The 16345-nt window shown below is 38.1% G+C and overlaps 1 long non-coding RNA gene across 1 annotated transcript; it reads right to left on the bottom strand.

Moving 5' to 3' along the window:
- Positions 1-15898, bottom strand: LOC115415521 (uncharacterized). The gene is made up of 3 exons (XR_003934833.1): positions 15710-15898; positions 14263-14267; positions 1-12 (listed from the first exon to the last, which is right to left on the bottom strand). It is a non-coding gene; the product is annotated as an uncharacterized LOC115415521 (long non-coding RNA).
- Positions 15899-16345: the final 447 nt, after the last annotated feature.

The following is a 16345-nucleotide window of genomic DNA, read 5'->3' on the forward strand; positions in this document are numbered from 1 at the left end:
TTTCTGTCATTTCTCGCCTGCAGAAGAAACCCTTAAGCCTGTTAAAAGACCTCCTCCCTACCTTTTAGAAGCTCTTGTAAGGATTAAGGTTCTTTATAAGGTTACGATTCTTTATAATTCTATCTTCACTAATACCTACCAATAACTTTAAGATTGCTCTTCACTAGGAACAACATTTTGTGCTAACAGTCCTTAACCTATAAAGACCCAAACACACACCATCGACCAAAAGCATCTACTTAAATAAAATGTATAACACCCATTGATCCACTAATCCTATCAATACATGTGAATAATTGGTGTAAAATGCAGTTTGTCATCTTTTCATGGTCATCAGATATGACCCATTTAGACGTTCAGAGGCTCCATAATGAATGTAGAAACACCGTCATCTTCTACAACATTGATTCACCAGTAAAACCCATGGAGTTGGATCAATGACAGTGGATGGAGACACTTGTTTTTATGTTTAGTCAATGATAATTTTGCTGAAAAAGTTACTTTTTCCTATTTTTTTTCTGATTTGATATAATAACCTTTGAATTTCCTCAGCTTTTATGAACATCTACATGATCAGTGAATTGTATACAGGAAAATACACGATTTACACTTGAAAAAAACTAAAATAAAGCAGATAATATTACAATAAATGGTTATAAATCACTTACAAAAGGTTAAATATAGAGTGAAATCCATTTGAGAACGGTCACAAAAGTACCACTGGGTCGTTATGGGTCAAATATTCATGTTGTGGATTTGTGATTTTCTTCCATTTTATTTCATGTTCATGTTGGCTTTTGAAGACTTCATTTTATTACACACAATCCACTTTACATATATACCACTAACGCGTTGACCTGTGGGGAACAATGGGTCATATTAATACCGATATCCAGGGACTGAAGGTCTGTAAATCCATCGTTATTGTTTTTAACTTAATTTCCCATCATGCAGTGTGGTACTGCGATTCCCATCAACTGAGTAAAGTGATCGTAAGGCTGTATTCTAACATGATCATATCTCCCGAAATATTGGTCCTATCAACTTGCAGAGATATTTAATGTAGAGATGGGACTATTCCTCAATTGTAGGTACCAAATTGTCCAGGTAAAAACATCTCAGTTTCTCATAACTGTGCAGATACACACACATACACACACAGATGCTCAGAGACCTCCCAGTATTATGATTAAGGGTGGGAATCGAAAACTGGTTCCGACTTATAACCGGTTCCAACTAATAAATTCAGTCGGAATTGTACACCTCCAACATTATCAATTCTTCTTAACAATTCTCTCATTTCCCAGCATGACATTTTCTGGTTTTCCCTATGTCGCATCGCGGTACGCACAGACCCAGAAAACAGGACTTTCAGATTAACTGGACCATATGCCACTGTTGTGATTGGTCTGTCACTCACTAGGAGGTCCACCACTAACCAGTCTGGATCAGATCACCCTAACATGTTTTCATGTTCAGGAAAATATGATTGTGTTTCACTTTCTGTTTGTGTGTGTACATTAGTGTTTATGCGTGATACTAATTTGATATGGAAAACGGTCAAACAAACTCCTCTATGACCTGTCCAACTACTTTTGTTCCCAGTCAAAAACAACACTCAGGAATCTATTGGAGAATTGATAAGGAATTGGATTGGTAAGCAGAATTGATAATGGCACTGATATTGATAAAATCCTATCAATTCCCACCCCTAATTATGATATAGATTCTATCCAAATATGCAATACTTAATATCAGGTTACACACCAGGGGCACTGCTATCAATTATGGGCCCCATGGAAGGATAATCATTATAGACCCTGCAGAAATGGACTATCTTCTCAGTTTCTCGGACGGGGTGGGGGTACGTGGGGGTGCTCCATAAACAACATTACTTACAATACCATGAAAAATGAAAAGAAAACTTAACATTCTTTCAATGTTTGCCTCCCGACTTGTACACCTCTCATATGCATCGGATCTTACACAAAATTTCCACACCTTCTATATCCCCTGGGCCCCCTCCACTACTCTATGGGCCCCCCCAACTACTGGGCCCCTTGAATTTGTCATGTTTACCCCCCCTTATCAGCGCCCCAGAGAAGGACTATCTCATGACAAGGTGGCACTCAAACTGGGCAACATTGAACTCAACAAGTCAACATGTTTAAGAAGAAAAAACTCGATATTTTCTACTACTTAGATACTCAGACCTAAAGGGAAGCCCCATGAAAGGATAATTGTTATAGACCCTGCAGAAATGGACTATCTTCTCAATTTCTTGGACGGGGGGGTACTTGGGGGTGCTCCATAAACAACATTACTTACAATACCATGAAAAATGAAAAGGAAACTTAACATTCTTTCAACGTTCGCCTCCTGACTTGTACACCTCTCTTATGCAGCAGATCTTACATGAAATTTCCACACCTTCTATATCCCCTGGGCCCCCTCCACTGCTCTATGCCCGCCCCTAACTACTGGGCCCCATGAATTTGTCATGTTTACCCCCCCCTTATTGGCACCCCAGAGAAGGACTATCTCATGACAAAGTGACACTCAAACTGGGCAACATTGAACGCAACAACTCAACATGTTTAAGAAGGCAAAACTCGGTATTTTCTACTACTTAGATACTCAGACCTAAAGGGAAGCCCCATGACAGGATAATTGTTATAGACCCTGCAGAAATGGACTATCTTCTCAATTTCTTGGACGGGGGGGTACGTGGGGGTGCTCCATAAACAACGTTACTTACAATACCACGAAAAATGAAAAGGAAACTTAACATTCTTTCAACGTTCGCCTCCTGACTTGTACACCTCTCATATGCATCGGATCCTACACAAAATTTCCACACCTTCTATATCCCCTGGGCCCCCCCACTACTCTGTGGGCCCTCCCAACTACTGGGCCCCTTGAATTTGTCATGTTTACCCCCCCTTATCGGCACCCCAGAGAAGGACTATCTCATGACAAGGTGACACTCAAACTGGGCAACATTGAACGCAACAACTCAACATGTTTAAGAAGACAAAACTCGATATTTTCTACTACTTAGATACTCAGACCTAAAGGGAAGTCTATTTTACTTGGCAAGACTCTCCTGATACGGCAGAAAATGAGAAGAATACCTCTGAGCTCTTTGGAATGATGGATAGGCACCAAAGATTTTAAACCCTGACACTTTTTCAGAAACACTGAGCCTTCTTCTCCTGTAGGACAATAAATAATTTGTTTTGCACTGTAATGAGAGTGCTCTGGAGCGCTACAGGCCAAATTGTTTGGATTAAATATAATCTTAAATAGGTCAGCCCTTGCCACCTTACTCATATTTAGTCAGTCAGAGCTCAACTTTTTGATAAAATAGGGCATAAATGCAAGCCTTCAAAATCCAATCCAATTTTAAGGTCTACTCATCACACTCCGGTCGATGTCTTGCCTTTATCAATATCTTCTATCTCAGTTATACTGCATTGGGTTATTTGACTTTCATAACCAAACACTAATATTCCCCCTCATAAGATCATCAGAATATTATGTTAAAGGCTCCAGGGATCAAACAGCAGTGTGTATTGCGCTCGCTGAAATGGCGGAACGCTTGGAAGGTGCTAATTTTCTTCCCCTAGAGGTGAACAGGCCAGCGATCCTTTACCTTCATTACAGAGAAGATGCAATGATGAAGTCTTTGTCTTAGAGGCAAGTCATTTAACCTTCTTCTACCCCGGCTATGCAGTTTGTCACCGCAATGTCACGCCGTGGCAATGCCAGAGGAGGGCTAGAGGGATGAATGTTATATGAAAGTCAATGGACAGAAAGGAATTAAGATGGCAGTTTAAGACAAATTTTCGACACTGGAGCTTGTGATTAGATGGTATTATAAACTGCATGACCACTGGGGACTTAATGGTATGGAGAATACAGTAGAAGATGATGAAGATAAAGCTCCACAGAACAGACACAAGGAAAAAAAAAAAAAACAGAAGAAAGAAAAATGGCACATAAACTCTCAGGCAAAGTTCCTACTTCATAATGACAAAATATATGGAAATTGAGGGCAAATACAGAAAGTGAAATAATGAGGCACTTTTGAGGCTCTTTCCTCATTCCTTTTTTTTTTTTTTTTTTTTTTTTTTTACCCCTAAGCCTCTAGTTTGATGGAGATTTTGTTAAATAGTTTGGTCAGGCACATATTATAGTTTACAGCATAAGTAAACTTAACATAGATTCAGGGCAGGATGGGTGTAGCCGTGCAGAAACTGAGGATATAGAAGAATGCATGCCTGCACTAACACTGAGTTAAAATATTAAATAGTTTTCTCATATTTTCACAGTTTATTGTTGATGTCTGTTATGTATTTCGAGGAACTTTGATCCACATAAACTCATTTTTTTCCCAGGAGTGCAGCAGATGAAAGGACACTTGACACACACTTTACATTACATTAATTAAATGCACTGTTTTGTATTAGAGTTACAGACATAGAGTATCATCAGAAACATTGTTGCTGCAGTCCATAGATGAGTTTCCATACAAATATCTAAATTATTTCTAAACTTTCATATTTATGTGTCCATCTACTAACACTGTGTGAATAATGATGGTTCTTCAGCGTCCTCATGGTACCAGTGTGTGTTTGTTAGCTGCACTAACACACTACCTGACCTGTTGAGTAAGAAGCAGACAGATGTTATATATATTTTCTACTTTTGCATCTCCAATCAAACCACTGCTCTGGATCACCTGCTGTTTATTAGCCATTATATGAAATTTCCTTCTGCAGCTGAATCTGATTGTGTTTCATTGCTTTCAATAGTGTGTCCTCATGGCTCATTCAGATACAAATTATTTGTTAAATCTATTTCTGTTGCAACATCACAACTTACTTAAGTATTACTGATATGCCAACATTTCCACTTCGCTCAGCTTTAAAGATGAATTTAATAATAATAATAATTTCTGGTTTTTTTTCCCTTTCTGTTATCACCTAATAATGAACTGAAGTGCCATTTTAAATTAATTATATATATGTACAGGGTGGGGAAGCAAAATTTACAATATTTTGAGCCAGGGATTGAAAGACAGTGTATGACCAATTAGTTTATTGAAAGTCATGAGAATTTATTTGCCACAAGAAAATTTGCATAATAGAAAATGTTTTTATTCTATGTGTCCTCCTTCTTTCTCAATAACTGCCTTCACACACTTCCTGAAACTTGCGCAAGTGTTCCTCAAATATTCGGGTGACAACTTCTCCTATTCTTCTTTAATAGTATCTTCCAGACTTTCTCGTAATAGTTTTGCTCATAGTCATTCTCTTCTTTCCATTATAAACAGTCTTTATGGACACTCCAACTATTTTTGAAATCTCCTTTGGTGTGACGAGTGCATTCAGCAAATCACACACTCTTTGACGTTTGCTTTCCTGATTACTCATATGGGCAAAAGTTTCTGAAAAGGTATGGATAATAGTGTTAGGTATGATTATGACATCAATATATGTTTGGTTTCAAAACAATTGAAACCTGCTGAGAAAAAACAACTAAATGTTCATTGTAAATGTTGTTTCCCCACCCTGTACAGGGTGAGTCAGAAAAAACGCTCTTTCCATTTAAAGAAATTGTACTGCTAAAACGGAAACACTGATTTTTCTCTTGACCATACAGTCATATTGATGTGGTTATTGAGCATGTCTGGTGATGTAGTCATAGATTTATTGCATTGCATAAGAGAGAGAAGGTCCATTGTTTATTGGGCACTGAAATACCTGCCAACACAATGTATGCCACAGTGAACAAACTTGAAATTGACAACAATTACAGGAGTCGGGGCTTTGCTTTCACACTCAGGACATAGGCCTACATGACAGTGCCCAGGGAGTTTTCATCATGGCAAGACCACAGCGATTGCAGGTATTATTTCCTCATCGAGTTGTCTGTTTGGGTCAGGAGAGAGAGTGGCCACCTAGATCCCTGGACTTGACCCCCCTTGATTTTTTCTTGTGGGGGTATCTTAAAAACCGTGTGTATCAGACTGTTCCACAAACTCTTCAGGAACTCCGAAATCGCATCACGGCTGAAATCCAAGCCCTACGACGAACACGAATGGCGAGAAGAGCTGTGTTAGAGATGCAACAACGAGCACAGATTTGCATCAATCTGAACGGTAGCCAGGTTGAAGGTCGTGCCGGACGACTTCGTTGAGACAAAACATTTTGATGGTGAGTAAACATGCTGTAATGGTTGACAATTTCAATTTCATTCACGGTGGCATAAACTGTGTTGGCAGATATTTCGGTGCACAATAAACAATGGACATTCCCTCTGTTATGCTATGCCATAAATCAATGATTCAATCGCCAGACCTGCCCAATAACCACATCAATATGACTGTATAATCAAAAGAAAAATAAGCATTTCCATTTCAGTGGTACAATTTCTTTAAATGAAAAGAGCGTTTTTTCTGACTCACCCTGTATGTATATACATAAGTACTATAAATAGCAGATACCCTTTAACATTTCCTGTTCCATTTTTAAATGTTTCTGCCTGTTTTATGCACTGGTTTATGTATTTTGCTGCTGTGAACACTGGAATTTCCCCACAGTGAGATCACTTAAGTCTTATTTTATCTTATCTTTAGGGCTGTCAAAAATAACGTGCTAACGCAGATCATCATGATTAATCTGATTACAAATTTTAACCCAATTAACCCATCTGCAGCACATTAGAGGCAGTTTGTTCAAGTAAAGTAAGTGTCGCGCATGAACAAATGGGCAGTTGATCCGTTAGTGACAGGCTGTAGAACCAACCCACAAAGATGGAAGACACTAAACAACATGTTTTGTTGAAACTGTTGAAGGTGTTTAATAAACACGCTAAGTGCATATATATTCCCTTCTTTCTTGAGTCTGTTGGCTCATGTAAAATGAATCATGAGTAATATAGATTAAAAATGAAGGATATTTAATCATGATTAATCAAAATTAATCCACAGCAAGTCTGTGATTAATCTGATTAAAAATTTTATTGTTTGACAGCACTACTTATCTTATCTTATTTTGAAGCCAGTAGTTTGTGATTTATCATCATTTTGGCTTTTTGGAGACATAAGTGACCATATTTGGACAATGTGGAGCTGCAGGAGTGTTGGGGTTTATGGATGAGCTAATGCTAAATGTTAGCTGAGTAAAAACTGTAAACTGAGCTTTCTATCAGGAAAAATGTGATTTATTTTACAGACTCCAACTCCAAACAAGTCAACTGTTACACAGATCAGTCAAAGCCCGACACGATGGCCAAAAAACAAAAGCTCCTATCTGCAAATTTTTAGATTTTGAGTTTTCACATTAAATGGTGAGAACAAGGATGACTCCACATTTTCAGTCTATCTGCAAGATAATCCCGCCCGTTCTTATGACATGAAGGTCACCTGACAACAACAACAAAGACCGTACTATAATAAAAATTAAACGCTTTTTGTTGTTTTTTTTTGTTTCCTTAAAAAAGTGATTTTTTCAGACAGGAGGTTTTGTATTCTGGCCATCGCTATATTTGAACAAAGATCGGATTAACTGAGCAATAATTTAAAGACTGAGCAGGACGCTTATTAGGGGTTGAAAATAAAACAAATGAGATGGTGTATGTATGTCTATGGGAGCCAGACCCCGGCCACTGTCATTGATATTACACCGTATCTATAATGAACAAAAGAGCTGGATTAAAACATACATAATAACATGTCTTTATAACACATGTCTGTGGTGGAGGCTGTTTTGTGCTGGAAGCCCATTGTTTACTCCTGATTCCTGGCTGCTCCTATACAGTTGCATCAGATTATGTCAAAAAAAAAATACAAAAAATACAAAAATAAAAGAACAGCAACAAAAACAACAGATTCCAAGCTAAATTTCACCTAAGCACATAAACATGCACAAATGTTCCATATTTAACCTTAACTATTCAGCTGTGAGTCGATATCAAAATGTGAATCAAATCAAATCGCTGCATTTATGTCTCTGCTTGATTCCAGCTTTTGTTTTTCTTTCACATTGTTCATTCACAGTGGGAGTCATGTATGTATTTCGGTTTTAGAAAATGCTTAAAGACTGGTGGCTCTTTGTCATTTGGATTAGACATCTAAACATTCTGAGATTTAGAGAAGGCTGTATCAGCAACAAGCAATTATCAGTGCATGCAGTCAGTGGAAGTAGATGTGAGAGAATGAACACATTAATCATTGTGATCATGACTGCCGCTAGTATCAGTCCACTACAGTATGTGGGCTGCATTAATGCGAGTGGGACTACACATGAATGTATAAGAAGGACCACAGAAGGTATCAAATGACCAGTGACAGATGAGGTGCATCTTTGTAGGTGTGCATTAACACATTCTCATTTTACCGCCAAACTAGTGGGAGAAAAAGGAGTGTAAACAACATGCAAGGAGGATGTTTTGTGGCAGGAACCATTGAATTATTTACTGTGATAATGATGATGCAAGAAGGTGAGTTGGAAAACACCATGAAGTGAAATACCCTTGCTTGAGACCTCAGCCTACTCAAACTCACTTCCTGAAACACAGACAACCAAAATGGGATCAGCAGTTACCCGAAAGAGTTAAGGAGAAGCCTGAGGCTGTACTTTAAAGAGAAACCGATGTGTTGTGTGAAGTCATTCCAAACACACAGCGCGCTTTGATATTGAATGTTTGGAGGTACTTTATTTTGTTAAATTCCATCTCTCTTTAGTATTTTCTAAAATTCTTGTGCAGGTAAACATTGCTCTGCTGCTCTACATTTAACGGTTTTACACCAAATTGTTTATTTTTACGTTCGGTATAACAAATGAGCAAGCAGGGTTATGTAATAGGAATTACAGCAGCAAACTCCGGGTTGGGAGGTTTGTCGGGATTATTTCACAGTAAATCAAAGGGCAATGACTCAGTTAAAAACTCTGCAGTGTGCTTTCTGTCCTCACTAAGTAATTAATGAAAGTACTGTGGTTTCAGGGCAAATACCAGCATGCTGTTTACAAAATAGGCTTGTTTAAGGTAAATTGATAGACCTAGACGAAAAGTTTCAAGGTAAAAAACTGAGCAGTGTGTCAGTTTAGGCAAATAATGAAAGTGAAAAATATTGGCTCAAAACAGAAAATAACCGCTCCGACAACAACACTAAAATTAATGACAAAAGAACTGAGTTTACATTGCATTCCACAAAAGCATCACGGATTTTTCCATCTATACAGATCTGTCACAACCAGTTGTATATAATAAACATCAGATGTTTCTCCTGCAAGTGGCAAGTTGAATCTTGACATGAATCAATATTTGAAATGTAAAAAAGATGCCTCCCACACAACCAAACCTCGCTGTTTTCATTTTATAATATTTTCTTAAAGGGATCCTCGCAAAGTAGGTGTCGCTTCTCACATATCAAAACACACGGGTTTCAAAAGAAGAACAACTGTTCCAACCTGTTAAGTCGCATTAGAAGGAGGTTAACGAAGACCGAACATACAGTAAGTTACAGTGTTGATCTGTATATCAGAATGCAAGGTGCGTCGCCCACACATCGTAAAAATAAGAGACATCAGAAAAATTAATTATACAAACACAGATGAAGATTATACATACCCCTAGGCTGCTGCTGTCATGCCAAATCCATCATCCGAGAGAGGACACAAACAAACCAAATCCCTGCAACACTCTTTGAAGATAGGTCAAAAGAAAACTGTGATGTATTACTGTGTTGTGACTGCACATGTACAGCGTGAAACTTTACACATGACAAAAAGTACGGCTGCTTTCCCACTTAAAAACAGCTCATCTGCATACCTTGGCATTAAGAAGGAAGCATAATCACTCAAAGACACCAGGGAAACTAACAGAAACACACAGGAGGCCACTTCAAGAAGAAGGAGATGAAGAACGAAGCCACTTTTAAGGTAAAACAATATTAGCAAAGGATACAAATAAGGCAAACATAGATTTATACTATGTAACAAGCAGTAGAAACAAGGCTAAAAGCAACAAATGCACCATTTATGAAGTAATGATGCATAGAAATGAGATTAAAAATGTACATAAGTAGAGACATATAGTACAGTTATTGCACAATACATTCGTTATAATTCACCTAGATATAAGCTGCCTGATCTAGCAGCCCTGATGGCAGAAAGCCTCACCCTGGTACTATTTCAACATTTATTGCGTCATTAAAATTTATTTGCTGGGGGGAAGGTCACTCCTTTTTTAAATTCTTTGCGATAGGGGTCATAAAAAACTCTTACTTAAGGTAGGGTCATTAAAGTTTAATCAGGTCTCAATTCCTTAAGGTATCACAAATGTTTAATTAACAGATCTTACTATCAGATGTTTATTATATCGCAGATCGGGATAAATAGTTCATGGAAAAGGTGCATTCGTGTGAAGCATGTGATTCAAGCCTTATGTGTCTGTAATGGAGGGAGATTCCCGATTCCTGTGATACATACATATACATGAGCCCAGCGCAGAGATGTGCCTCCATAATGAACCTGCCCTCACCAGAAAAATTACAGCAATGGAACTTAGTCCAAATACTTAAAATGACAAGTCAACTCTTGTAGTTTTGTGAGTAATGGCTGTCAGTAGACATTGCTAAAAATTATGAGGACGAGGTGGAGGTGGGTGAAAAAAAACCAAACCTCTGCTATAGGACAATTTCACACCTGTATGTTTTGGTTTAGACTAAAAGACTATTAGGGGACTTTCACACTGTGTATCCGAGTACATTTGACTCCAAAGTCCGATTACTTTTATCCATGTGAATGTAAACGTTCCGTGCTCAAATACCGTGCCCGAGTCCAGCTGACACTGCATGAAAAACCAGATTATCGACCCCGTAAACGCCCGCCAACTTCAAAGATTCCCGGTAATTATCGTGAGTTTACAGAGAAGTTCAGCTGTGCCGGAAACTGCCGCAAACGGAGCCAACGGGGGGGGGGGGGGGGGGGGGGGGGGGCGGGGGGTGGGGGCGAGCGGGTGCGGGGGTTAACAGCTCACGGAGGTGTGAACAACCTTAATTTACATTTGAATGTCACTGGTGCCTGCCGTGTCTGGAAACAGACATCCATTGGATGTTTTTTTTTTTTCTTTTTTTTCTTTTTATGGCATCCCATTGGCTGTTACCACAAAGGACAGCTCACATGTGATTGGTCATCTGTGCAGCATTATAATATGCCCCACCCATTAAAAATATTATTATTATTGTTTTTATTTTTATTATTATTATTATGATTATTATTATTATTATTATTATTATTATTATTATGTTTATTATTCAGATATTTATTTACATATGAATTTATTGTTGCAGGGTAATAATCCATACTGAAAACATTACCACCAATATCAATTAAGAAAAAACACGACCGCCAAGATCATGTTAAAAAATAAAGACAAGCTTTAATAAAATGCAGAATGCAAAAAGCACACTTACATATTTAAGAAAACAGTGCCAACACTTTCAAATTAAACAAACTTAGAATTTCCACAGTCAGTCCGAGTCAGATGTGCTGTCCTCACAACATGTGACTGTGCAGCTACAGCCACAAACAACAGTAGAGTCCAAACAAGGCTTTCTGTTCTGAGTTGGAGGTTCTCCTTTACTTGACGTTTTCTTTAACGTTTTTGTGACTGCAACATATAAAATACATCCAACTTAAATTACTAACAGACAGTTCTCATTAATTACTCTACACACGTAATGCACTCACACTGCTAGCTTGAATAGCATAAACATTAGCTTCATTACATGTTCACAGAACAGTTTCAATCAACCAGCATCTAGACCCTAATGTTGTTTTCGGATATATACATTTACAAAGAAGAAAATTTTCCAAGGCACACAGTAGTAGAGCACACTTAGCTATACCCAGGAGTCCGTACCCAGGAGGTAGTCCTGGGTACGGACTGCGTGGACTCCAGTATGGTGCATTGCCATGTGAAAGCGGAAGTGACCTAATCACCACGAGACCATAGACAGCGCTCCTGTTGTCTCCTAAAAAGCTTCAGATCCATGTGGCATGGGCTCACCTTATCAACCAAACCACTCGGTGATATATCAGGGACAACGAACTTCGCTCTTTTTCTCTTTGCCTCAAACAGGCTAACAGATAAAAACGTAGTGCCTGTTTTGCCGCCATTGTAGACAAATGAACAGAACAGTTACTCGTTTAATGATGTAAGGGTTTGTCTTCTTCTGACTTCCACATTTGTTGGATAGCGACAGAATTCCTTCCATACCGCCACCTACTGTTTCGGCTCCGTAAACCCACTTGTACTTGGGCAGGGGCCGCAGTACATGCTTGTGAACGCAACATCTGCGGCAGTGGTGTAGTCCAGGGTGTACAGCAGTGTTTTTCAACCTTGGGGTCGGGATCCCACATGGGGTCGCCTGGAATTCAAATGGGGTCACCTGAAATTTCTAGTAATTGATTAATAAATAAATAAAAATAAATAAATAATAAAAAATACATGGTGAGTTGACAGAAACAATCACAATCCATAAGACATGACAACCACTGAAGCTGAAACTGAAGCACTGTGGTTCTGTTTATCTTTCAAATGTTCATTGTGGTCGGTTTCAGATGCTGCAGCTCTTTCATAATTCATAATTTGAGTTCTTGTTTGTTCAGTATTAATTGTCAGCCTTGTAAATCCAAGCTGGACTGACTGTACATATCCTGACCAAGGAAAATAAAATTCTCACTTGGTGCAGTAATCTACACCTGGCTTTTCTGCCTCCATCCATAATAATATACATTATATAGACTAAATATGTCTAAAATTAATGTTTATTTGCAACATAGTATAGCAAACTATTACATGATCAAAAACAAATTAATTTTAGCAAAAAAATGTCTCCATTTTGAATGTCTGAGGTCACCAGAAATTTGTGAAGCTAAAATGGGGTCACGAGCCAAAAAAGGTTGGAAACCACTGGTATATGGCGTATACCTGCTTATTTTTTAGTCAGTATTGCATATACCCTCTTCTAAATCCCCCTGATAGTAGTAACTGTGAGCCACACTGCCTGTTTTTTCCTGTAGGATGGTGAAGCGGTAAGTTTTATGGTGGTTTCAGAATGACTCACTGTTTTAAACTACTGGCCATATGACTGCGCATTTAGAGGAGAAAAGATGTCACCAATAGTAACTGTTAGTAGGCTAACGTTATCCTGTGTTTGCCTCATGTTGAATACATTTACATTCATGCAGCTGCTTGTGTGACCAGTAATACCTACAAACTGCTCCTGATCAAGTCATGATTATTTTGTAATAGTGAGCAAATACTACTGACAGATTTTTGGGTAAACTAAATACAGTAGTCTTACCACTGTTTCTAAAACAGGGTGTTTTTCTGGACTTCTTAAAATAAAAAAAAAAAGGCAAAAATTGAGAGTATACTCACTTCTCCAGGGACCACTACACCACTGATCAGAAAGGTGTGAAAGTATCCAAGTACGGTACGGACTTGAGTACGCTGTGTGAAAACGGCCTTAGTTTTATCTGAAGCAAACCTCCCTCTGACCATGTTTTGGACCAAACAGCAAAACCCCGATGTGAGGAAAATGAACCATGGCTCAGTTCGTTTCTAGTGTGAAAACACTTTTTAGGATGGTTCAGATTGTCTGACCAATTACAGGATGATATGGCAGGTTATCTTCAACCATTAGACAAAAGAAAAAAGACTGGAAGAAAAGAATGAGTGGCACTCTCACATGGGAAAGGACACAAGTTTAATAGGAATAAAAGGGCTCAACAGTGGGACTAATTGTGGGGACAATTTTTCCTTGAAGTTGCTGAAGGCACAGTGGAGATTTGACTCAACAAAAGCACTTACAGAGATCGATTAAATTCCTTTCTTGATTGTAAATTTATTTTTTAAAAATTTAAAAAATAAAAGGCAACTAAAATCTCTCTGTGGTTTACTTTCCTTCAAAAATGTAATTAGTCACATTAGACTTTTCATACAAAAAACTCAATTTCTTCCACCTGTGGTCAACAATCTGTTTGTCTCTCCTCTTTCCTTCAGACACAAAGCTTCCCTCAGCCGTCATCTCTCACCTGATTATAATGGGAGGAGAAGGAGGAGGGAGGAGATGCCCAAGGCTAATTATGCCAAATATTAACAATCAAATAATATAGAAATTACAAAGAATTATCACACAAAACCGGTCCAAATACAATTTAATTAATTCCCTGAATTATGCACTATGGCTCCAACATTACTATAGTTGTGATGCATTATAATAGTATAGTGTCAATAAAACAGATGAAAAATGGTCTTTTAAGCTAACCATCATGCATTTACAGCAATGCTGATTAATGTGTGTCCTCCTTGTCATATGAACCAGTACATAAAATTAATCTGTCATATTCATTTTTTCTAATCAAATGGGAAAACTGCTAAATTGACAACACATTGATATCTGATGCATGTCATCTACAGTTCAATCAGTGTCAAGTTTAATGAGACAGGACGAGGACGTGGGCATCAGCCTTTTAGATGTCAAGACCCTGGACACTGCAGGTCTGTCTCCTGGCTTGAAGTAAACCACATTCAATGCTTTTGCCCGTCCCTGAATGCCACTCGTTTGGTTTTTAGAAGATTTTTTTGTACTTAAATTTAGTTCTTCTTGTATTGATGATGAAAGAGTCAGACCACCATGTAAATTCTATTCCAGTACGTTCCAGAATTCTCATTGGGTTCAGGTCTTGACTGAAATGATGTCTCAGGCTCCTGAACCACTCTTAAATGTAATCCTGATGAATCCCGATACTATCATTTTGGAATATGTCTGTAGTCACTTTTCCATTGACCCTCAAATTTCACGAATATAACTTGTGCATAAAAATTTGCCTAATGGAAAAATGACAATTTCACCAAAACTCTGGTTTTTCGAAAAAAAGTTTTTGCGCCGGCAAGAGGTAGTTTTACTGGCGAAGCACAATTGGTATATCACACAAAACTGCAATGGAAAGACCTTTTTCCACAACTAGAGTCACCTGAATTACAAAAAATGGATGTTTGACGGACATTACAACAAGCGAAGAAGAGGTTTTAAAAGAAACATGGCAAGGTATGTGTGGACACACCAGGAAACCGAATCATTTTTTAAATTCAGAACAGGATAGAGGGGTAATATATAACTAGAAGCACTCGGAAAGCGCAGACCTCCGCCAAGGCTGATCAGTGGCCCCCCCCGTGGGCCCCCCCACCCCCAATCACCACCAAAATTTAATCATTTCTTCCTTATCCCATTTCCAACAAACCCTGAAAATTTCATCCAAATCTGTCCATAACTTTTTGAGTTATGTTGCACACTAACGGACAGACAAACAAACAGACAAACAAACAAACAAACCCTGGCAAAAACATAACCTCCTTGGCGGAGGTAATAATAATGAACATATCTGAAAATCAACATGATATTTACATTTGTTGGCGCCATGTTTATGGCATTTTTTCTCGTATCATCTTGTGATCATAAATAAATAAATCATCGTATTTGTGATTTTAATGGAAAAAATGATATTACACACTTCTATTTTTTCAACATTTAGTAAATATCGGCAAAGTTTTGTGCATATGTCCGATGGAAAAGCGACCTGTGTCATCAAAATCCACAGATGTTCAGTATATTCAGGTTCAGCTGAACTCATAACACTGTTGAACCTAGACCTGCCCAACTAAACCAGCCCCAGACCATAACACTGCACCCACGGGCTTGTACTGTAGGCACTAGGCATGATGGGTAATCCCGTCATCCATCTCTCTTCTCACCCTGATGCATCCATCACTCTGGAACAAGGTCAGTCAGGACTCAACAGACCACATGACCCCTTATCCATTGAAAAAAAAAAAAATCTATCAAACTGATGGTTGTTTAAGAAATGAGAAGGTATTCTCTTAAATCCAGCTGGTGACTTTTTTTTTTACTGAAGCCACGGTCACATCACCCATCAGTTTTTGGACTTTCATTTTGAAACCATACATTTGCGTTTTGTCTGTCACCATTATGACTGAAATGACTTATCTGACAGTATTACAGAGATACTACATCATAGGAACCATCTAATGGACACACTTTCCCTAAAAATCTCTAAAAATCCACAGCTACAACTATTCAGACTAGACATAGATTTCAGACTTAAAACATTTTTTTTGTAATAGTATGCACACAGCACTTTTATATAACATAGCACTTTTTACATATTGAGATTGAATATTTGACAACTGTGTTTATTTTTTATATTATGTTCGAGAATCATGCAACGAAATTTTATTCAAGTGT

Source organism: Sphaeramia orbicularis, chromosome 3, assembly GCF_902148855.1.
Source record: "Sphaeramia orbicularis chromosome 3, fSphaOr1.1, whole genome shotgun sequence".
NCBI lineage: Eukaryota > Metazoa > Chordata > Actinopteri > Kurtiformes > Apogonidae > Sphaeramia > Sphaeramia orbicularis.